We start from the raw sequence: 25098 nt of genomic DNA, 5'->3' as shown, positions 1-25098 counted from the left end.
GTCGTAATTGCCCGGAATATCATCATCATCAGCTGAATTCTGAAGCGAAGAACAATAATTCTGGATGGTCACCGTTCATTACCGAAAAGCGCGCAAGGTAACGGGCTTGTACGCATGTATTTGTTTCCCTTTTGTGTTGAACAACGGTTGTAAAACGGCGTTGTTTTCGCGTGGTAGTAGAGCTGGGGAGAAAAAATATTCCGTGCTTTTTCCGGCATTCAAATTCGTTTCCTTCCCAACAGAACTTTTCCGTAGGTTACCTTTCCATTTTCAGTGTTTCGTCGCAATCTATAGCCTCCGCGCAACCAAGACGAGCTAAAATAGAATATATCACAACATAGCTGATGCCTCGAAAACTACACGAATTGTTGCAGTCTATGATGCGTTCGGTTAGGTTACGTTAGGTTCGGTGAGGTTATGTTATGTTATGTTAGGTAACTTTGGCACGTAATATTATTCAGCAAATTTTAGGCCAGCCAGCGTTTATGGAAACTGCCGTGAGATTAGACGCAGCATGGAATTTATAGAAGTGCAAAGCAGGGGGCAACACAGGGCTTGCTCTGGCTGTGGTGGTGCCACAAATTTATGGTACGTTAGCAACTAGAAATTGATACGGCTCTGTCTACAAGCTGTAGGCCGAGTACGGCGACGTGTCCGGCATGAGTTGCACCGCTACACATCACACTCAAACCTTGCGAGGAAGACCGAGGGGCGGTCGCGGAAGCCACACAACTCGAGGGAGATATGCAGTCGTCGAACTGCAGTTGTCTGTAAAAAAGAAGACGTCACTCCGTTTGCAGAGAATGTAACGACCAATTTCAGAATAGTTCATTTGTTTGGAATGTTACCTCAACCGTGGTTCGGTCAAGGGAGCTTTTGCTCAAGTTAGCTTTTGGTCAATCATTTCAATTTTACGCTGCAGAATTTCGGGTCAAACAAAGACGAGTAGTTTACACGTGTGCAGACGTTAGTGTTCCTTTCGTAGCTCCGATGAAATATTATAAAACTCTGTTATAGTTTTGTAGCGTGAGCTACACTGGCCGATGTTGAGCAGTTTCGCGTGGCTCCTGGAGAGCCGTGCTGCGCATGCGTGAGGAGCATCGACGTCTCACGGCGCACAGCTGGCGCGCCGGAACCGCCGCCGCCACGACTGCATTGGACTGGATCGGAACGACTGCATTGGACTGGATTAATTTGGATTGGATTGGAAATAGTTTTAGCAGCAGTAAGCACGATAATCAGCTAATCCTAGACAACCAGGAAACCTAAGAAAATCCAGCTGAACCTCAGCTCACGCTACGTATATCCGCACAGCCGAGCTAACCCACTGCTATTTTTTTTTTAAATTGTCATTTATGATGCGAAGCGTCTTGGTCGCCTTTAGCGATAACACTGCCCCGTCGGTGAGTGCGACGACATAAATCTCCGCAGCTCTGTCAGCGGCGCAAGGCAAAGTATGGTCTGGCCGTGGTCGCCGTGCTGGGGTTTTTCTGGCTGGTCAGGACCGGGCGCGCGCTACTTGACCACCGGACATCCGGAGCAGCCGAACAACGCCACTCCGACATCGGCAGCGAGGAGCCTAACCGATATCAGCTGGCCCTCCGCTGCTGCATCAAAGGTGGCGAACTTGACGTAACTAAGTTAATCTAACAAATGTATATAATCGGGCTCAAAAAAATAACGCAGAGCGGCGACAACAGGACAAAGGGCAAGCAAACAGGGTGCTCGTCTCAATCTTGTTCCCGTGCCCGTCGTTTTGCCTGCTACTTTTTCAGCAGAGTTCTCCTTTTTTTTTTTTTTTGCAAGTGTACGACGAGAAAAGCCGCACCCTCTGCCTTCGGCCACCTGCTAGCCTCCGGCGCTTCGTATTTTGATATAAGATGACGTATAATGTCCCCGTAAGAATGTCTCCCAGGCAATGCATGTGTATTTAGAAGTGAAGCCAACTTTAAAAATGATCTGTAAAAGCTTGGCTTTTGTAAACTGGTTTTCCCACATTGTGAGTTGCTTAATGAAGCCTACTAAGCAACACCTAAAAAATACGCGGAAATGGGTGCGAACGCGGCGAAAGGAGACCACCGACGAAGATCGGGCCGCGGCCGTAAAGGCCCGTTCACACTTGCGACGAAGCGACGCGATTTCTGTCGCGGCTACAAAAATTGGTCCAGATCAAACGACAAAAAATGCTGTGGTTTAGCTTTTGTTAGCCCTCGTTTACAGCGAAAACTTCACTGTCTTGGCTAGGCCCATTGTCGAGGTGTGATCGAGGTGTGGTTTCGCAATGATATACAGACATGTTTGCAATGAATACACTGTTTATTCATCATCTTTGCTTCGCCTCACGGCGTTGTTTAAGCCTCGCCGCTGTACGAGCGACCACAGCTGCATGTTCGTCTTCCTCAATCGCACGCCGCACGTGGCATCGCCTTCCTGCCCCAGGTGGCTACACGGGTCCGCGCACGTCTCCGTTCTCCCCTCGCCTATCTTTCCTCTGCCGCCTATCTCTCCTCGCCATCGGGCCGCTGCTCCGTGCCGGGCGCTTGCGAAAGGGGGTGTGGTTTAATCTCTAGCTCTCAAGGTCAAAACTGGTCACTCCCCGAAGACTGCCCGAAGTAGCGTATTGTAGCGACAGAATTCTTGTAGCTTCGCTCGCTTTCGTCGCAACTGTGAACGGGCCTCAAGGGTAAGCGCGATGTCCGCCGGAAAACGCAAGGCGTCGGCGTGGCTACAGCCCCGCGGAACGCTTCTCTGGCGTGACGGTGCAGTCTTAGCGGGAGTTTCTGGCCAACCAACAACCCACAGACAGCCGTGCTGGTCACCCAACTTCACATAGTGGAACGGCACTGGATTTTATTATTAAACATTGTTTAGCTGCCTCTATCACGATCTGGATGGCATTGTGCATCATTTGAGCAGTCCTTTAGCGTGGAACTATACAGAAAAATATTAGTAAGGGTAGTAAACGTTTATTGTGCCATAAAAGTCTTAATAGACGATGCTTCGTATATTGTGACAACCCTCGCAGTAGTTTCTGCAGCAGTTTTTTTTTTCCGCAGTTAGTATTTGCTAAAGTGCTCACGTAAGTCTGCGAATGTAGGTATACCCGGCGTACCGAACCGCAGTACTTTGTCCGTTCCTCGTGTGGAATGTGGTTTCGAAAGTGGATTGGAAAAGCGCACTGGATCGCATTGCATCGCACTGGATTTCACTGGACTGCGCTGGATTCGAACAGTGCAGTGGAAAAAAAATAATGAAGAAGTGAGTGTCGTAAAAACGCAAGTGCGGTTGGCTTAAACGAAAAATCTGATCCCGTTTGATCTTCCTTATGTTTAAGGTAGGCGCAATAAGCGAGTGATGCTAATCGTAACATTCTTTTGTATCTTGCCTGTAATTGGCTGGGAAAGGCACAGCGTCAGAATCTGAAAAAAAAAAAAAATGCTTGCAAGGTACCGAGTACATTGTCCCAAAATAAACACTGGCTCATGAATGAAAGTACTGCCGTCACTATGCTATAAATGCTCGTTAAGTCGAACTCGAACGGAACCATAAAATTGTTCGAATTAAGCGGAGGTAAAATTAGCGGGAGGGCTCTGGAATGAATGAAAATCGCCACACTGCGCGGGCAGAATTCAAAGAAGCTACCTATGGACTCGTTATCGCGAATTAGGCGCTACTACACGTTTGTGGCAGGTGATTTCTTAAATACTGTTTCGCAAATAGTAATGGCATGAGCCGGAGCGCTGGCGCCGGTGGCGCGGCGCCCTTTGTAGAAGCGAAATAAGCTGTTGCAGGAGCGTAGCGCGCGCTTTACGTTGTTGCTTTGCTGTTTCGTTGTTTTGCATCTCAAGTAAATTTGGTTTGGCTTGGATTTCCAACACATTGTAATCACTCTGGGCCGACTTCGCCTGCGAGGAGCCATGGAAACCAGGGGATAATAGTTCGAATTAACCGTTCTGGATACCGAAGCGTTGAAATTATCGTCAGTTTTCCTCCACTGAAATATGCAGGGCTGTGCCGGGACAAGGGCGTGAGTTCGAATTAACGAGCTTTAACTCTACTTCCTTTGTGTTGGTACAGAAAAAAATGCATGATGCATGTGTCCGTTCAGGAGCAATGCCAAAAAATGGTCGGGTAGAAAGAAGCACGGAGGCTCAGTCCGTTTCAAACCCGCTGCTAGAAGCCGTGGCAATCTTCCTGACAAAGTTGCAGAGGAGGAATGCTTATACTACACGCGGTGTGGTTTTTTCATCACGGGAGAGCCCGGCTAAAGTGTACAGCCTAATCGGCCTGGCAACAGACAAGAATTGAAACAGGGGCTGGAGGTTAGTATTGCTGGCATATAGTACCTTCAAACAAATGCCGGGATCAGTAAATCTGTTTAGCTAGGTAGCTCGGTTAAGTCAGTTGGTTTAAAGGTTCATATGTGTGCGACCACCCACACGTCGTTTAGTCACCGCCCCTCTAAAAAGGCAGCAAGAGGTGCGTGCGTGTGTGGGCGTGGGCGTGGGGTTGAGAGAATGGAGAGAGAAAATACCTAGGGGATAACTGCCTCTCAAGTTGATGGCTCCTCAATCAAGACTGAGTCGGGCTGGAAGGGATAGACCGAAAAGAGAATAGAAAGGGAGAAGAAGAAAGATGATGGAGATTAAGCCACCAAGCACTGATAGCACTGGCAGCATCACAGCCGGCCCGACAGTCGCGTGTCCTTTAGAAAGTTCAGCAGGGCACGCAAGAAGACGTTTTCGAGAAGTGACCCGCGTCCCGCAGCTTACAGCTGGCGGATGACTCTGAAGACACGACTGAACAGGCCGAGTGGGCGCTTGATGGCGGCATCCCAGGTGAGCTCTTTCACCGGAGCTAGGAGTCACGTACAGGGAGGTGAAAAAATCTTTACGCGCTGCGTTTACTAGCCTGCGTCTTCTTACGTTGAGACTCGCTTAAAGCCAGCGTGCCAGACCACGACAAGAAGCTAGCGCATCTCAACAAATTTGACAATACCCATGGAGATGCGGTCGTTTTTTATTTAGAAGCATGTGGTGCGCGGTTTGTAATCAACATCGTGCTCATATGATAAGCAGCGGAGGGCACGGTTGCGGAACATTACACTCTAAGGCAATAACGTAGTTCAGCTTCACCATATGCATTCCAGTGACCAATCAATGCAGTTACCCCAACAAATTCGATGAATGACACCAACGCGTACATACACCTTGACTTAAAAAAGTGATCTTCGTTGTGGGACTGCGCAGTGCAGAACGTCCTTCTTGCATTCCGTGATTCCACAGCGAACACTGAACTTCTGAGCCAAATTGTAGGCTCGACATCATTCGCTGAAATTTCGTTGCTGGCTACACGAATTTGTTATCCATATTACGGTGAAGCTGAACCACGTGGATATGTAGGCAACCCCAGCCACGTATGTGATTAAACGAGAGCCAAAAAATATTTCGAAATCCACAGAAGTTCAACAGCTGCCTAAAGCCTTTTAATTTGAAGATGGGGGAGTTGGCTGTTATGGTTATGTCAGCGTTATTGTTATGCCCTCGAACGTCGCAGGCCCTCCAGCCGAAGTTGTTGCCTGCGCCGGATGCGCCTCCCAGTTGCCGGATCCGTGGCTCATTGTTCGCGACCCACCGTCAGCGTCCTCCTCCTTGGACAACGGGACCGCCAAATCCGCGCTGTGGGACTTCAACGACCTGCTGGTGAGCGCGCCGGCCTTGAGGGAATGCCCGCGGCCCCGCCTCGTCATAGCTGTGCGCACCGAGGCCCATCGTCGAGCGCAGCGCAACGTCATTCGTCGTACGTGGGGCCACCCGGGGAACTACGCCAACTGCAGCCTCCGCGTCGTCTTCATTATGGGTGCCGAAAACGTCAGGCGAGTCACCAAAGTGGTCAAGGTGCGTGGGTCCATGTTCTGTGCACACGTGCACCGCGCAGCCGGTCTGTTTCTTTGTCTACAATGTGCACGGCACCTCGGCATTCACGTGCAACGATAAATAGAGAAGCAAAAACGTGCCTTACGCTTCTGTTTATGCATTATCAAAGCGAATCACTTCCTCACCGGATGTCGGCCGCATAAATGGTGGCCTTTTTCCAGTGCCCACTGCCAACAGTCTTGATTTGATGACTTACGTCATATTCAGTTTCTTTCACTTGGAATTGACCCATCTTCCCGCCGCGGTGGCTCAGTGGCTAAGGCGTTGCGCTGCTGAGCACGAGGTCGCGGGTTCGATTCCCGGCCGCGGCGGCCGCTTTTCTGATGGAGGCGAAAAGCAAAAACGCCCGTGTGTACGAGATTTCGGCGCACGATAAAGATCCCCAGGTGGTCAAAATTAATCCGGAGCCCTCCACTACGGCGCGCCTCATCACCTGCGTTGCGTCGGCGCGTTAAACCCTACAATCAATCAATCAATCAATCAATCAATCAATCAATCAATCAATCAATCAATCAATCAATCAATCAATCAATCAATCAATCAATCAATCAATCAATCAATCAATCAATCAATCGGAATTGACCCATCTGATCTAGTTTCGGGACAAACAGCAATGGCGTCATAAAAGGAAACACCTTCGCAAGTGTTGTGTCCGTCCTCTGAAACAGATCCGAATCAACGTCCTCCACCTAGTAATCAGCCAGCGGGGACGCTTTCGTTCGTCACCGGTTGACTACACTTCAAATTACTCCCGCCTTAGTCACATTACTACTGGCTTCAAGGCACTGTGTTCTATGATTCACTTTCACTAACTCTGCTGAGTTACAGCCTTTACGTCGTTCCACCACAAAGCTGTTAAAGTTCGTCGGCCCGAATCTTTCGTGTTTGTCGTCGTACTCAACGTGGACAGGAAATTCGATGTACAGAGAAAAAAAAAAATTGGCTCGAATCCACGCTGTGAAGGTGGTTGGAAAGCAAAGCTGCAGACGTCACCCACAACTATTGCCCATGCGGCGTCACTTGAATTCACACACGTGGCGCTGCACAGAGTGAAACCAGATTCCGCGGGCCGTACACTAAGCATTCGCGGGGCGGCGCCTCGAACGCAGAAGCGTCGGCCACGGCCGGGCTAGAGCGGCGGATGCCACCGCTGCAGCCCGGATGTACGTCGGCAGAAAGAAAACGGCGAGGAGTGTCATTCGAAGGGTGACACAGCGGAACCTAGCCATCCTGATGTGCTAGCTCGGGGCTACATCACCGCGCGGCCCAAGTGCGGACACCGAAACATTTCGGCATGTGAGCTTATAGTGATCCCATTTATGCCGTTTTAAACTAGTTAGTTTAGTAAGTTTGAGAATTGCGAGAAAGCTGAGAGAACTTTTATAATCGCTATTTATCAGAACCAATTGCTCCGCTCGCCTTTTGTAATACCTGTAAAAACACAGCCGAGTCGGTATTCAACAATATAGAAATTAAAGACTCAAAGTGCCCTCCTACTCAATCCAGCACTACACATGGCTGTGAGGAAGAGCGTGTTGACATAGTCTATCTCGAGGAGATAATACGAGGTGACCATCACCGCCTTTTATGAGGTCTCCACTGAACTGCCGTGATTATACGATTAAAAGACGTTCAGCTTTGCTGGAACATCATTGGTCATATTTTAATGCTCACAATATCTTACTGCAACGTCCTCGAACGTATACACTATATCTGTTTATAGATGGAGTCGTTTCATTCGTTCTACTAAGAATGTAATATGATGCCTTCCGAGCTCCCAGATAGGAGGTCAACAGCGGTTTGGCCGATTAACGGTGCAGCCACCGGAGCAGAACCCCAACGTTTGCCTTCCGCCTGGCTGCGAGCTTGCAACAGAGCGCTCGTAGCCTATTCGCCGAAGCGAGGCCGGCAAATTTTGTATCGCATCATTTATAACCTTCAGAAAGGCCGGCTTCCAGGCTAAACCAGCCATTTACCATCCCAAGGATCCCACCACAGCCATGGGGGTTGTGCTTCGAGCGCCTGACCCGGTAAATTGTGCCGAAAATTGCCAGGGGACTCAGGACCAGGTACGCTCGCCGATTTTTTATGGCTCCTCATCGACGCACGGCTTTTCACACAGGCCAAGTGCCATATAGGATTGATAGTTTGAAGTCAATTGATAGTTTGTCGTTGTCCAAAAACAAGTTGAAAGAAATGTTTCTATAATTTGTCCATGATTGGTTGGTACTCGTCGCATAGCTTGCTTTTGTAGCCTCCTGCGTTGCAACTCTGAACTTGTATTTTTTTTATACACTTGTTTTTGTTTTCTTCTTCTAAGCAAAGCTAGGCTTCGGCAGAGGACTTTTTACACGGTTCATGACATCCCTGGGGAAGGGCATATGGGGTTATTGTTGCTCTTGTTGAAATTGTTTCAGTAGGAGAAGGCGGTGATCGACGTGCTTGTGACCGAAAGATGACCGTAAGAATGCTCCATTCAAGCACGCGCCGCACCTCAGAAATAAAAAAAAAAGACAATTAAGGTCATCCTCTGTTGCTAGGAACGCCTGAACAAATGCAAAGCTATGTCGAAAAGCGGAGATTTCCCCCAAAAGTGCTCGTCATTTTGCAAAAAGAAAAAAGAACAAGATTATCAGGATTACCGGGGCGTCAACCCAGGTTGTTAGCAAGAAAAGAGAATAGGAGCATTCCAAGCGAACCAGTAGATGGCGCCATTTGGGGTACGTCTAAAAGGTTACTTTTGCCGTACACGGAGCAGGCTGGCGTGCTGAGCAAAAGAAACGCTATTCCGTTGCAGCTCCTAACACCGCTTGTTAAACAGATTTGATCCGGTCGGGTTGGCTTCGGAGATTGAACGTATTTTATAAGCCTTAGCGCTAGATGCGCCACTTACGAGGTGTTTGTGCTAAAACGCGGGGAATGCCGCGACACCGCGGATCGCTGCCGCGGACAGCTCGCCGTGCAGGCAATGCATGTAGAAACCCTACTCCAAAACACCTCACTCGGGTGTCTGTACGGCTTTAGCATTCACACCTGTAAGCATGTATTAAGTACCTCTGCCTAGTTTACGTTTACTTAATTAGGAAGAATTTACTTTTTTAAAGTCAAGAACGCTGTTTCTCCGCCGCTATCGGTCCCGATCACAAAGCAGTAAAAGAAAATGGTTTCAAGGAGGAGACAGAGGTTGAAACTACACGAGTAGGGCCAGACCAGCCGTTCTAACGCGTGACAGGTGCACAAAAAAATTTACTCTTAGCGCTATAGCGGTCGGTCTTGCCCATTACTCGATTGACGAAAGCCTTAACGGTTACAGAATATCGATTATAACATTCCTTTCTTATCGTGTTAACTGCCGCACAGTTCCCATAGCAAGTGACGGGGCGCTGCCAGGCGTTGAAGGTTCTCTTGTGAGTGTGAAACTTTGAGGTCAGTCTCCTCCAGAGGCGGCTAGAGGACACGTTCTATGTGGTCCTATTCCTATACACCTCAGCTGCTAGTGGCCGACACTACGTGCGTAGCTCTTGACAAGATTCAAGGACGTTTCCGGTGGCCCAAAGTGCAAAGCAATTTTCACACACACACGCGCCTAGCTTCGAGGGTTGCTGACAGCGAAACCAAATTTCTAGGAGTCAGTCCAAATGTTGATATGCTTAACTGCGGAAACACTCGGTATACAGCTTTACGAGGAAGAAATCGATGGCCCTAGATTGGAATCCTGCGCCTACGTTAGGAGACAGTAGCCGCTGAAGATCCCCGACGCGGAATGGCTCTGGAAGAGAGAGCGTGGTCACCGATGTCGTCCTCTGGCGTCCACCTGTCCCAGTGTGCGTGCTGTGAGGCACCCCGAAACTGGTCTCCCAGATGAAGGTTCTCGTATGACTAAAAGTCACGCCAATCGTAGCAGAATGCTTCACCGACTACACTTGACACGAGGCCACGGCAACAACTGCGGCAGAGTTAAGCTGAGCGAAGACGCTTTGGCCGCCCGTAGGGAGCCTCTGCGTGCGGTAGCCCGGTGCCCCCGTGTGATACTGCATTCGCGGTCGCACTGCGGCCCAGAGTGAATTCTATAGCAGCCCTGGTTTTTATGACAGCATCCACCGAAAAGATGAGAGAAACGAAGCAGAATCTCGCAGCATAATTCCGAGCTAAGATCACAGTATTTCACAATTCGTATATAGCGTGCGTGTGCGCGTGCGTGTCAAGGTTGCTTGTGAGCACGCCCATCCCCTGGCATCGCTTTCTGCGCTCTTACCAATATATTCGCGAAAGGCATTGTTTCCTTGAATCTTCAAAAAAGCTATATATATATATTCCACTTGTTGAAAAAAAGTTTTGTATTGTGGTTCTGTTGCCCACATACTCCAGTTATTACCATTCCCGCTTCCGCTAAGTATGGCCATGACTGTGATTTGATTTGATTATTATGTCTTCCTTTTATTTCTCTTTTGTGTGTGTGTGTGTGTGTGTGTGTGTGTGTGTGTGTGTGTGTGTGTGTGTGTGTGTGTGTGTGTGTGTGTGTGTGTGTGTGTGTCTTTTTTTTCCCTCGGTTAATCCACAAGATGTGTAATGAAATAATATTGCATACGGTCGTGATATCTGCTGTTGCCGGAAACCGGGGCAGCCGCCTCGTCAAGCCGCTTGCAACAGTGGGGTTGTGCCCTCCTTTTGTAAAAGAAAGGAAAGTAAACGATTTGATTTGATATATATATATATATATATATATATATATATATATATATATCAGGGTGTCGAACCGAAAAAAATACCGGTTCGGTTACGGTTCGGGTTCGGGTGAAATAATTTCGTTCCGGTTCAGTTCCGGTTCGACAAAATCACGTACCGAACCGGTTCGCGAACCGGTTCGGGAGCTTGAACCGGTTCGCGAACCGGTTCGATTAGTTGAATTATCACTAAAATTAGAAAAAAAACATTTACTAGTTTAAAACGACCGTCAAATCAAAACACAAACTGACATTCAAAATGGTGCTGCTCCCCAAGGGCAGTGGCGCAATTGCAAAGGAAACTTTAAACAATTAGGAGATATTAGAAAAACACATGAAGTGGCGACGATTTACCACCTTCTTTATCGCTCAGACTTTCTGTTGTCCTAGCAACTATTCATAAAGCCAACGCCAAGAGATATGATGGTGGGATATATTTTCTGTCCTTTCCTTTTTTGTTGAAATCGCAATTGTCGCTATGCAATCGCCCATCACGCTAACCTTGAGGCCTTAAATTTAGTCCTGCGTACGGGCGTGTTCAAATACCAGCGCTTAATAACAATGGCGCACATTTTTTATATTTGTAACAAAACAGAAAAATTCTACAACAGGCACATAAATACTACCAATGAATTATATTATTTGGTAACCCTGAATAATTTGTTAGCTGTCACCTTATCGAATGTGTTAGCCACACTTTTGTCAAAAGTAAGGTTTAGTTAACACTCAGTCACTGCATTATTGCTCGGATCACTGCAATTCCTTTTGCGATAGCAATACCGGATGTGTGCATTACAATTATCATGTAATCGTACCGCCCGACCCCGGCCATCGTTCCGTGTGCTACATTGCGGAATCTTATAACAGATTATATGCTGTTACAAAATGAAAGGGAAATTTGACACGTGGAGCATGAGATGGGACTTTTTGGGTAGACGCTCTTTAATTCGTCCACAGCAGTACTCCCCTCCGGAACGAGTAGCAGTAGAAGCAATGTAGCGAGTTGGGCAAACGGCTTAGCAAACAGCTTAGCCACTGAGCAGCTCCTGGGGTCACACTTGTCAAGTATTAATAATTTGCAGGTGTCGGACCTTTTCAACAAATTATGAAATGCAAAAAGTTTGCACACATCGGGTGTGAGCTTTCGCTGTTGCGCAGTGGAGCACTCCTGCAGCCTGATTTCTCCAATGAAGTCGCAGCTAGGGAAGGGCAAAGTCGTTTTATATCACCTGCAAGCTGCCGAGAATGACATTTCGTTTGGTCAGCTTGCACTACGCTCGCGCCTCCAGCAGCAACAGACCAATGCTACGTTGGTGCTCATTCATTTCCCCTGTTGTTACATAAAGCGTGATAGTGTTCAATTGTCTGGAGGGGAAAGTGCGCGAGCAAGTACGAAGTTGATGGTACCGGAAAGAAAAAAAGGCCTGAATTGCATTGACTGTGCAATATCAACAACAGAGGGTCGAACCGTTTCGGCATGAACCGGTAACCGTTATTTCTTTTTCCGGTTCAGTTCCGGTTCGGGTTCAGCGTGCTCAAAAAATAACGGTTCGGGTTCGGGTTCAGTTCCGGAAAAAATACCGGTTCGGTTCCGGTTTTCGGTTCGGTTCGGTTCCGGTTCGACACCCTGATATATATATATATATATATATATATATATATATATATATATATATATATATATATATATATATATATATATATATATAGCGATTCAGAATGGGAAATTAGGTACTCGTTGAATTACGACAAAAATAGGCGTACGCAGTCAAGAAAGTCAAGACGTTCATTTTATTTTAATTGAGACAGATACAGTTTTTGAAAGAAAGTAGAGAAAAACATATCTGATATCTGATAGCACTATCTGATATCAATTCATGCCCTTGGAAATCCTACCATGACCTGTACCAGCAAGGAGGAACACACCCGCTACATGCGTCGTCTCAATTCACGCATTGCTCACCACTATCATCTCATCTCGCAGACGCGTGCGATCCTCGCCATCAATTTGGCTGGACTCGCACCAAGGTCGGCCGTGCCATTTCTCCTCAATAAACGGGTCCGGGTCTCACAATATATACATATTTGCAGCTTACAAGTTATAAAGAGCGGGTAACAAAAAAAGTTTCCAGGCACTCGAGAATGTCACAAGAGGTAAACATGAATGAATGGATGATTTTTTTTGTGAGCGCCACCGCAATATAACAATAAATCAAATGCGCGAAGCAGGAAACCCACTTTGCCCCGGGCGCAAAACAAAGCTCTCCTTTGTCCTTTTCAAAAAGTGAATTTCCGGCCGTACCTTCCCTTCACGCCATTGTTTAAAATTGATTTTGCTGTCTTGTTTACCTTCTGTGTTTGATGGCCTTCTGTTTATCCCGCTTTTGCAGCTATTTTTATTTCTCAGAGCCAACTTACATTTGTATATTCTCACAATACTTCATGGACCTCACTGAATCTTTTGCGTGGCTGAGTTACCCGCTACTTTGTGGAGGAAATGTTGTGCGATGGTTTTTAAATACTCGGTGAGCCATTTTCAGCGTTCTTTTTGGAAACAAAATTTGCAACTGTTTTCACGTAATAACGTTTGTCCTAAAAACGTTTACCAGTCGTTCTGGGTAAAACGTGCGTTAGCTTCGTGCGGCCCAATATGTGAAAACATCCCTCCTTTTTTGAGCCCAATTTATTGTGTTGCAACTTCATTAATGCGCAGTTCTTCTATTTGATCTGATTTGATTTTTTATTTCCTGACAAAAACCAAAAGGAGGCTGATACTAAAGGCGAACGTAACCTGACAGAGGCCTCAGCCACCCGATTTACAGCGTATACATAACAACACGTCTGTTCAGAAATTTAAGCATGATAGCACAATCGTAATAGAGAAATAGCGCAGAGCAAAGTCATTACTACACTTCTTATGTATTATACAAAGCATAGGTTGATTGATTATGAGGTTTGATTTGATTGATTATGAGGTTTAACGCAACGACGCTTCACAGGCTGAGGCGCGCCGCAGTGAAGGGCTCCGGATTAATTTTGACCGCCTGGAGAAAGATAGATAGATAGATAGATAGATAGATAGATAGATAGATAGATAGATAGATAGATAGATAGATAGATAGATAGATAGATAGATAGATAGATAGATAGATAGATAGATAGATAGATAGATAGATAGATAGATAGATAGATAGATAGATAGATAGATAGATAGATAGATAGATAGATAGATAGATAGATAGATAGATAGATAGATAGATAGATAGATAGATAGATAGATAGATAGATAGATAGATAGATAGATAGATAGATAGATAGATAGATAGATAGATAGATAGATAGATAGATAGATAGATAGATAGATAGATAGATAGATAGATAGATAGATAGATAGATAGATAGATAGATAGATAGATAGATAGATAGATAGATAGATAGATAGATAGATAGATAGATAGATAGATAGATAGATAGATAGATAGATAGATAGATAGATAGATAGATAGATAGATAGATAGATAGATAGATAGATAGATAGATAGATAGATAGATAGATAGATAGATAGATAGATAGATAGATAGATAGATAGATAGATAGATAGATAGATAGATAGATAGATAGATAGATAGATAGATAGATAGATAGATAGATAGATAGATAGATAGATAGATAGATAGATAGATAGATAGATAGATAGATAGATAGATAGATAGATAGATAGATAGATAGATAGATAGATAGATAGATAGATAGATAGATAGATAGATAGATAGATAGATAGATAGATAGATAGATAGATAGATAGATAGATAGATAGATAGATAGATAGATAGATAGATAGATAGATAGATAGATAGATAGATAGATAGATAGATAGATAGATAGATAGATAGATAGATAGATAGATAGATAGATAGATAGATAGATAGATAGATAGATAGATAGATAGATAGATAGATAGATAGATAGATAGATAGATAGATAGATAGATAGATAGATAGATAGATAGATAGATAGATAGATAGATAGATAGATAGATAGATAGATAGATAGATAGATAGATAGATAGATAGATAGATAGATAGATAGATAGATAGATAGATAGATAGATAGATAGATAGATAGATAGATAGATAGATAGATAGATAGATAGATAGATAGATAGATAGATAGATAGATAGATAGATAGATAGATAGATAGATAGATAGATAGATAGATAGATAGATAGATAGATAGATAGATAGATAGATAGATAGATAGATAGATAGATAGATAGATAGATAGATAGATAGATAGATAGATAGATAGATAGATAGATAGATAGATAGATAGATAGATAGATAGATAGATAGATAGATAGATAGATAGATAGATAGATAGATAGATAGATAGATAGATAGATAGATAGATAGATAGATAGATAGATAGATAGATAGATAGATAGATAGATAGATAGATAGATAGATAGATAGATAGATAGATAGATAGATAGATAGATAGATAGATAGATAGATAGATAGATAGATAGATAGATAGATAGATAGATAGATAGATAGATAGATAGATAGATAGATAGATAGATAGATAGATAGATAGATAGATAGATAGATAGATAGATAGATAGATAGATAGATAGATAGATAGATAGATAGATAGATAGATAGATAGATAGATAGATAGATAGATAGATAGATAGATAGATAGATAGATAGATAGATAGATAGATAGATAGATAGATAGATAGATAGATAGATAGATAGATAGATAGATAGATAGATAGATAGATAGATAGATAGATAGATAGATAGATAGATAGATAGATAGATAGATAGATAGATAGATAGATAGATAGATAGATAGATAGATAGATAGATAGATAGATAGATAGATAGATAGATAGATAGATAGATAGATAGATAGATAGATAGATAGATAGATAGATAGATAGATAGATAGATAGATAGATAGATAGATAGATAGATAGATAGATAGATAGATAGATAGATAGATAGATAGATAGATAGATAGATAGATAGATAGATAGATAGATAGATAGATAGATAGATAGATAGATAGATAGATAGATAGATAGATAGATAGATAGATAGATAGATAGATAGATAGATAGATAGATAGATAGATAGATAGATAGATAGATAGATAGATAGATAGATAGATAGATAGATAGATAGATAGATAGATAGATAGATAGATAGATAGATAGATAGATAGATAGATAGATAGATAGATAGATAGATAGATAGATAGATAGATAGATAGATAGATAGATAGATAGATAGATAGATAGATAGATAGATAGATAGATAGATAGATAGATAGATAGATAGATAGATAGATAGATAGATAGATAGATAGATAGATAGATAGATAGATAGATAGATAGATAGATAGATAGATAGATAGATAGATAGATAGATAGATAGATAGATAGATAGATAGATAGATAGATAGATAGATAGATAGATAGATAGATAGATAGATAGATAGATAGATAGATAGATAGATAGATAGATAGATAGATAGATAGATAGATAGATAGATAGATAGATAGATAGATAGATAGATAGATAGATAGATAGATAGATAGATAGATAGAGAGAGAGAGAGAGAGAGAGAGAGAGAGAGAGAGAGAGAGAGAGAGAGAGAGAGAGAGAGAGAACACTACTTCTGACCACGCTCAGTCTCAGCGAGTGTCCCTGAGGTGAGGGAGGCGCGCCAGATAATCTTGAGCCCTAGTGGTGGTCAGGAGCTGTAGCTCGGCTGAGGAGCTCCCGGCCACCTCTAGCCAGGTGGTGGGAGGGTTGGGTCCACCTGGGGATATTTAACGTGCGCCGAAATCCCGAACACACCAGCGTTTTTGCTTTTCGCCTCCATCAGGAAAGCGGCCGCCCCGAGCATCTTTATTTGGGATTAGCGATTCCGAAAGATAGCTCTTGCTGGCGTTATCGCTGTACGTATGCCAATTGGCAAGGGATTTGTCAATCGAAGTATTGCTCCGTGAACAATGGAAATAAAATCCGTAAGCGCTGAACTAAAAATTGCACATTAACTTATATATTATAATTTGTGCGCTTTGTTACCGTGCTCTAAAATTGCAACCAATAGTCGATTCATAATTTCGGAACATCGCTATGCTTTCATGAGTCTTGACTCATTACTCAAAAGCTAGTGATTGCTCCGCAAAGTACTATTGCGCACTTAGCACTGAAGGTAAAAGTCTTTCTCTGTGCTTACTGACATGTCTCAGATATGGGTTTACGAAGCTTCCGAGATAACTGATGAGACATAACTGTATGGGCATAGACTTCTGAGGATTAATTACTAGTTTTGCAAACTTGGCTTGTGAAATGAGTACTGAAGCCCACAGTTCACTCCATTAAAAATACTGCCTTTATAACATGGCTCTAACAGGCGCACCCAATATCAGGACGTGCAGAGTATAAACAAAATTTTCAGTTTTCATTTCGGTGTACTTTTATAGGTCGTCTTCTGTTTTGCTTAACGGTGTTGAGCAAACACATTGCAACGTATATGGGGTGCCTGTCGTAGGTCACCAACTCCGAACACGGCTTTTACGGCACGCGATTTATTAAGCAGCGACCCCCCCCCCCCCTTTTTTTTTTTCTTTAAATCGCAGGCAGAATTCCAATTGTACAGGGACATGGTGGTCGAGTTGACGCCGTCGAGGTGGTGGCAGCCAACCTGCACGCTCGTTCTGGCGATCGAGTGGGTGCCCTACTATTACCTCGACGCCTCGCTGGCAGTCGTGATTCGCGACGACACCTTCGTGCGCGTCAAGGCCGTCATATCGGCCATTGACTCGTTCTCCCGGTCGACCGGTGACTTCTTCGGTCGCGTCACTTTCAGCCGCCGCCCGGAGTACACCGGCCCGCAGCTCGAAGGTTGCGCCATCTTTGTCAAGCCTCGCGCCCTGGCTCGTCTGCAACCGGCGTTCGCTGACGAACCGCTGACGTGCGATCTAGAAGATGCCCTCGTCACAGGTCGGCTAGCGCGGAAGGCCAATCTGAACATCGTTCATGATGTCAATATGGAACCTTGCGACAATGTAGTTGAGGGCGCCGATTCAGACGCTAGATATGATGGAATGCCAGATGGACTGTTGACCCGTTCTGGAGTGTCGGTCAGGGGCATGGAGAGGCTTTACTTGTGGGACATGGGGTCGTACCATAAACTCACGGCATCAATCCCGTGAATGCGACGTTGTGGACTTTCCGGAAGCGTTTGGGGGTGTGTTTGCAGTGTGACGTACACGGAAGATCATGCGTGAAAGCCGTCTTTTAAGTTTTGTTGTTATAGATCTGTGCCTGTGATGACGATAATTTGATGCTGCAGTACCTGTTGCAGATGCATAGATGCCCATTCGCGTGAAAATGTTCGGCTGCGTGAATGAATTTTTTACTCCCGAAACTCATGTGCAGAGAATCTGGAATGTTTTAACATACTGTTGTACTACTGCCTCAAACGCTAATGAGTCAGATATCTCACACACGCGAGATAACTATCCATTGTGAGAAAGCTAGGGTGTCGCTAGGGTGTCGCTAGGGTGTCGCTAGGGTGTCGCACACCGTTAGACTTTCTAGGTTTGATTGGAGCAGAAATACACAAAGGGATGCCATTGTGTACCTAAGAACGAGACCTTGTCCATCCATGGCCATAATTTTGTCATAGCTGATTTAATAATTTCCATCACTGAGCTAGACGTTTCCATCCTTGCCTGATAATAATTTCCAGCTTTGCCTGAAGAACGGGAAAAATTGCCTCTGACATAGAGCAGGCGGGTAGTTTTAACCCTTATCGCAAAGCTGAGGCTCATTTTAAACCATGCGACGTCATTTCAGGCCATAACTCTCAAGGTCTTTACAGGCGTGTGCGACTGTCAAGAATGTATATTTTTTTGTATATAATGTATACAAGAATGTAGATAGTTTTGGGGGGATTGGAAAATGCTTATTGCGCACGAACAATTTTTTGTTCTATTATATTTTACTCTATTTTATACTCTCAAAATGATGGCGTCATTTTCAAAGTAGATTACAAGCCAGTTTTGGACAGGCAGACACTCAGTGTTCCTACCCGTATACTCAATTAGTCAAGCAGGTAAATGGTACACTGAACATACAAAGAAATTATTCTTTTTTTATGAACTAGCGGTTCTCTAATTTTTTGTAAATCCTGTTTTCTCGTTTAACGGAAACAAAAAAAGTACCCTTTTTTTGTGAATCATTTATTACGTGACACATCGCGTCAATGAACCGTACAAAAACATGTACCGTTGACAACAGCCCCCTCAGCAACGCCGTCGTGAATTTATGAAGGTCAACGAGGTTATTATGCGGAGCACCTGATTACCACTACTCCCTCTCAGTGATCTCTGAATATAACGTTTCAATTTGGAAGCAGACTTAATGCGTATTCAGCGTCTTTTGGAAAGCTAAGCGCAGCCTGTACGATAATGGCGTGCTGGCATTTAGTTTCTCTACGAGCATCTCGCAAACGACTTTCGTGGATTGAAATGAAGAGACGTTTTCAATCCTTCCCACAAAGACGAAGCTTTTCACATCGTTTACGCCAGATAACATGACATCCTCGTACAGCCATACATCCGACGTTTGATGTTGCGCTGCAGCAGAATTGTCTCCGCAGCTCGTGTATCTCGTTAGTGTATCGGGTGCGGTAGGCAGGCAATCAAGCTTCCGACAGCAAAATAGCAGCCCTCTCTGAACCCGAAATCCACACTAGTAAATCTGAAACGTCTGGCAGGTAGCAGCTCTATCTGAACGCGCAATAGATGCACAAGCTCTGGCAACATCTCGCTCCCAGGAGCCGTGTTGGTCTTCCTTTTTTTATTTGGGGGGAGGTGGCAATGAGAGGAGAAACTAAAGTCATGCAAAGGCTTACGTGAGAGAGGTTCGAACAACCTCGATGAAGGGCCCATTTAGAACAAAAATTACGAGTACACCGAAGCGCTCCTTTATTATGCAGTTACTTGGAGACGATTATGGTTTAATTGGAGAGCGTGTTCTCTAATTATACTACGCTTCTCCTTCCGAGTCGTTTTTCTCTCTCTGTCATTGTGACTGAAAGCCTTGTTTTCAAAGCACGAACGGCCCTTCAGCAGCTCGAAGACCAAGTTGTAATGCGCACGCCATCTGTGTGCCTTGGACGGTCCAGCCATAACGGAAGGGCAGTTGAATTGTACTACAAAAAATAACGCCACCGAGACATTCGCTGTGTTTTGGCGAGCGCCGCCTAGCGAATACCCTTAAAGGTGTGCGTATTATGTTTCAGCAATTACCTTGAAGAATGCGCTGCTAAAGGCCGAAGCGTCCACTGATGGAAATGTTGGTGAAACCTACACGTCTCTTCCGCGTGTACGTTACAGACAAGGACTTGTCTGTAACCCCACAGAGTTGTGCAAGCGGTCATATCAAGGTCACATAAAGGACGCTGCAAGGTCACTGTCTCAAATTGTGTTCGTTATGGGAGAGGAAAGGATGATTACGGAAATCTTTAACCGCTGACGTGAAGTCAGTCCTGCGAAGGAGAGGTGACCAGTAAACGTTCCTGTGGCCGTAGACGGAACTGGAAGGCGTTCACATTTGCATTGCACAGACAGTTAATGACTGGATGTTGCTTGACAGCTTCCACAGAAGCCGTAATGCGCTGGGCAACATTTCGTGGTCATTTCTAACGTCCAGTGAACGTCCTGCGCATCGGCGTTCTTGTTGTCTTCCTCTGTCATAGATACTGTCAGTGCGGTCAGAAGTCAAACTTGCCGCCTCGGGCTTAGCAGAACGATAATTTGGTCAGTGCTCGGTGAGTTACTGTGTCGTGTTGCAGAGACGCGGTGGTGACTTTTGGCGTGACGAGTTCGCGTGTGCATCAAGGCGGGAAGTATTAAAGCGAAGCTTTACATGCCCCCCTGCTGGCGTCGTTCGTCTGAGTAAAACGCAATGCAGGAAGGCAAACTTTACACAAGGGACTTTACAAAACGATGATCATGATGATGATGATAAGCGAAGGCGCATCAAGCTGCTCAAGAATAAAACGCCCCAATTACGCCATTTTGATTTCAGCATTCCGACACTGTCGAAGCAGTTTGGATTTTTTACCTTTGACCTTGACTAACGTTGCATGAGAGAAAGCTGCGCTTTAACCATGTAAGGCGTTGGTTTTAATTTCATTTTTGGCTTTCTCTTACTCTTCTCTGTATCCTTCCAACAGAGTGAAAAAACATTTTAAAAACTCATGTTTTTGTACACGAGAGGTTGAAAGAAGTCGGATGGTTGTAAGATTGTTCTGGTTATCTGTATTACTTTTCTCAGTTTCTTCACATTACTTTCCGACCTTAATAATTGTTACAAAAAGCAGAAAAGCGCGAACATGTTCCAAAAGGTTTGTTTTAGTCTCTATCAAGTCAATCGCTCGGACCGCCTACAATTACGGAAGACGGGCGCCGGCATAATTCAGCGAAACAACAACCAATGCAAAGCAGTTCGACATAAACGCTACGGCTCCCGGCAGCACAGGCAAACGTTAGCGACGTTGCAGAAACCCGGCGCGTACAAGAGATACCCGCTCGTCGTCTGGGCGGGCGTCCTGCATAAACTCTCCCAACGGCCCATCCATCTAGCCTGCTGTAAGGCTCGCTGTCGTGTCTCATTCAATTCGCGGCTAACCCCCTCTGTTGTTTACCCGGTGGAGCGGGAAAACAACACCTGGCGCGGTCCGCGCAATTATGGTCGCCCCGCTCGGCTTGCCAAGCGGCTCTATCGATGGGGGAGCAGACAAGTGGCAAAGCATGACGCGTTGGGGCCAAATAGGTGAGAAAAAGGAGCTATGAGCTAAAAAGCATAATTAGGGAAACAGGAGACCGCGGAATTGATCCTATGCGCGGTATACGGAACGTTCGTCGACGTCTAAGGCGCCAATAATAATAATAATAAAACTATAGGCTTAAGTTTAAAACACCACCTCTTTCCCGAAATGGGAAATTTTTTATGCGAAAAACGTTGCGAATGGGAGCGAATGCGCTTGCGGGAGATGAAGAAGGCGAATTGTTATGGCGTCAGCTGTATGTATACACTAAAAGTTATTGCATTCATAAGCGTTTCCGTACAAGCGCGCCTGCATGGTGGGAGGTCATCATGCCGAACGCGTGAAGTTCTTTCCGAGAATTTTACTGTCAACTGTCACCGGGTAAGGTTGAAAGTAGAGGCGATCCTGCGCGGACTTGGTTAAACGACGAACGGAGCAGCAGACGCTGGAAGCGCAGCTCCGTCACCCAAGGTAGGATTCCATGTGCCGAACAGGAAAAACTGCACAAGGAGTTGGATTGATTGTAGGATTTAACGCGCAGACGCAACGCAGGCGATGAGGCGCGCCGTAGTGGAGGGCTGGGGATTAATTTTGACTCCCTCGGGATCTTTAACGTGCGCCGAAATCTCGTACACACGGCGTTTTTGCTTTTCGCCTCCATCAGAAAGCGGTCACCGCAGCGGAGAATCGAACCCGCGACCTCGTGCTCAACAGCGCAACGCCTTAGCCACTGAGCCACCGCAGCGGGTAACTGCACAAAGAAGAGCGATGCGTTGAAAGGCGAATGCATTTGTCGCTGCTGTCACGTGCCCCCCCCCCCCCCCCCCCCCCCCAACCCAACCCGTGCATGCCGGCAACCGGTTATGTGCGCGGGCTTAGAAGTGAAAGTCGAAAATGTCGCTCTCAAAGCCCTTTAGGCTGAACAAGTACTACTGCCCCTTGTCGGCGTTCCTAGCGGGCTAGTTGCCTTTTATCCGAGAGGGATTCGCAGCTATTCGATGAGCTGGAACTAGAGGACGCAACGGCGGCGGTAGCGGCTTTCTATTGTCTTCGCGCCTATTCGCGCTTCTGTTCGGGCCGGCGCTTCGTCGATTCCCGCTCTTGTTCCAAGCGAACGATGTGCGTCCGTCCCATAGCGAGTTAAAGCTGGAAGGTCTAGAGCTTTATTCTAAGCTCTGTATCGTAGTAACATCGCTGACTGTCCGAACGAAGCTTGCAGCTAAGCCAAGGCAGCGACTGAAGCTGTGTGTGTGCGTGTGCATCATGCGACAGTCTATTTCCTCTTCCGTCGTAGGCATCTTGCTGTCTGTGTAACACACCAACCCAGACCGAAACCGCTCGATTACGTACGACAGCTGACAGGAGGCATTGAGCCTGGCGACTTCCACGTTTAAATCTCGAACCAGCACAACGGGCATTATCAGTAGCGGCATACAGCCCAGGTGTGCGTAGACGCCCCACTTCTTCCCCCATGCCCCCGCAACCCGTGCACGCATAAACTGGCAACCGGTCAGGGGCGCATACTTAGGCGTGAAATGCACCTGCTAAAACGTCGCTCAGAAAGCATTTTAAGTTCAAGGAGAATTATGGGCTCACTCCGGCGTTCCAACCATGAAAGTGGCTCTTCAATTCACACCTGCTCGGCGAGATGGAATTTGAGGCGTCCACGGCAGCGGCAGATTTCGCTCACTTTTACGCCCATTCGCGCTTCTGGGTGTTCTCCGCAGTCATCTGATAACGGCGCTACCGCTATTGTCAGCAGATAGCGCAACTTGTGAAATAAGCATCGGTGGCGGCGAAGGGAATAGTTGTGATAGAGCGGTCCGCGGTGGAGAGGAGGAGCCCCAAAGCGGCGCCGAGTAAATTGGCTTCACCGGAATGAAAACTGGGAGGGCTAGACATATACTGCCTCGCAGTAAAAATATTTCCTTTAGGATGATTTCACCTGCTCTAGGCAGGTTTCAGCTCCCAAACGGGTCCCAAGCAGACGCGGTCCCCTACGGGATATCGTTTGTGAATACGCGGCCGGGTGCCCAATATCCTCAGCTGAAGGTATGGGTGTCTCCGGCGATATAGAGCCCGGGTCCCCGAAAGTGGTGCTTTGATTTTGCCTCCCGAGCAGAGACCGTACAAGAAACAGCTGGTATCATCGAAGTGTCATCGAGTAGGGCGCGTTAGGAGTGGAGCAACCCCTATGTGACCATAATGCCGCTCGTGGTAAACGAAAGATGCTGATGAGGAAACTGTCATGGAGTAGAATGGCACTGTCCTTGACTTCTTTAGAGGCGGTAACATCATCATCCTTTCTCACACTTGAGGAACAGTGATGATTTTATCCAGCTGAACTAGCAACGTAATTTTTACACCTGCCCTAAAAGTTGTACGTTACTATTCACCCATGGGTGGACACACGTATCGCTTGTCACCGCATTATATGCTCCCACCAAAAAGTTTGAAAGGATAATTACTCTTCTTCCGGTTGATTGTTCTGCTTGTTACCTGCGTTCTGATGGAGGCGAAAAGCAAAAACGCCCGTGCGTACGAGATTTCGGCGCACGTTAAAGATCCCCAGGTGGTCAAAATTAATCCGGAGCCCTCCACTACGGCGCGCCTCATCGCCTGCGTCGCGTCGGCGCGTTAAACCCTACAATCAATCAATCAATCAATCAATCAATCAATCAATCAATCAATCAATCAATCAATCAATCAATCAATCAATCAATCAATCAATCAATCAATCAATCAATCAATCAATCAATCAATCAATTGTTACCTGCGTGGCAGTATATTCTTTCATCTCGCTGTCACAAAGCGCTGCAGTGGTGTTGATGAACAAGTCTGATTTTCAGAGCTAAAAGATGTCTGAGACGCTTGAAGTGGCCGCGTGCGAAGAAAAAAAGAATAAAAAAACAGTCGGGGCACCCGTTGATTCGAGGAGCGTATTCTCTTTCGTAACGCGACGTCACAACCCACGCAGATCGCTGAGGCGCATCATGCGTTCGAACACATGAGGCACTTTCCAATTACAAAGTTTTCCCGGGCGCTGCTGACGTTCGCGCGCGGAGAATTTGAATATAAACGGCGCAAGTACTGGTTCTCGTATGTGTGGACGGACGCGTGGTATACGGCGTCCTGTAGCGCTTGTTAGGGGCGGCTTTGCTGCTTATGTAACGCGTGCGTCGGTGCCTATCCAGCCGGAAACCGTGCGACTAGCTCATTTTAACGGCTACGTCTAAGACGAGACATGCAAATTCGGCGACTATCGATCCGCTCTGTTTCGGGGATTTTTGTTGCGTGCGCCCAACATTTTATCCGAAGAAAAGACTTAAGCTATCGCCTCGTGTGGACGCTAGGTTTCACCACTCTTGGATCACCCCGTGGCTGTTATCACAGTTCGGCTTGTTAAAAAATGAGCCTGATAGAATCGTCCGTGAGTACCTGTAAGCTTGAAGTTGATTATCGTCGACAGCTTGTGCGGTAGACAATGAGACAATGACTAAGATCCAGCAGATCGTGTACACCGACAAACCAAGCGTGTACCAATGCTTTTCAACGTATGCGAAAAAAAACTAAAAC

The 25098-nt window shown here is 45.4% G+C and overlaps 1 protein-coding gene across 2 annotated transcripts in view; it reads right to left on the bottom strand.

Annotated features, from left to right (window-relative positions):
* The window catches only part of LOC144178677 (uncharacterized), a 183634-nt gene that overhangs the window by 25175 nt on the left and 133361 nt on the right, over positions 1–25098 (bottom strand). Inside the window, exon 1 of one of the 2 annotated variants that reach the window (XM_077706684.1) lies at positions 23119–23216. The exons of the other annotated variant lie outside the window; for it this stretch is intronic. The gene's annotated coding sequence lies outside the window, so the exon portion shown is untranslated. Of the gene's footprint in view, positions 1–23118; positions 23217–25098 lie in introns of those variants that run through there. 2 annotated transcript variants of the gene reach the window in all.

The sequence above is a fragment of the Haemaphysalis longicornis genome, unplaced genomic scaffold (genome assembly GCF_048455015.1).
Source record: "Haemaphysalis longicornis isolate Haplotype H1 unplaced genomic scaffold, Haemaphysalis longicornis Haplotype H1 scaffold_4, whole genome shotgun sequence".
NCBI lineage: Eukaryota > Metazoa > Arthropoda > Arachnida > Ixodida > Ixodidae > Haemaphysalis > Haemaphysalis longicornis.
This window is presented reverse-complemented; position numbering and strand designations above follow the sequence as displayed.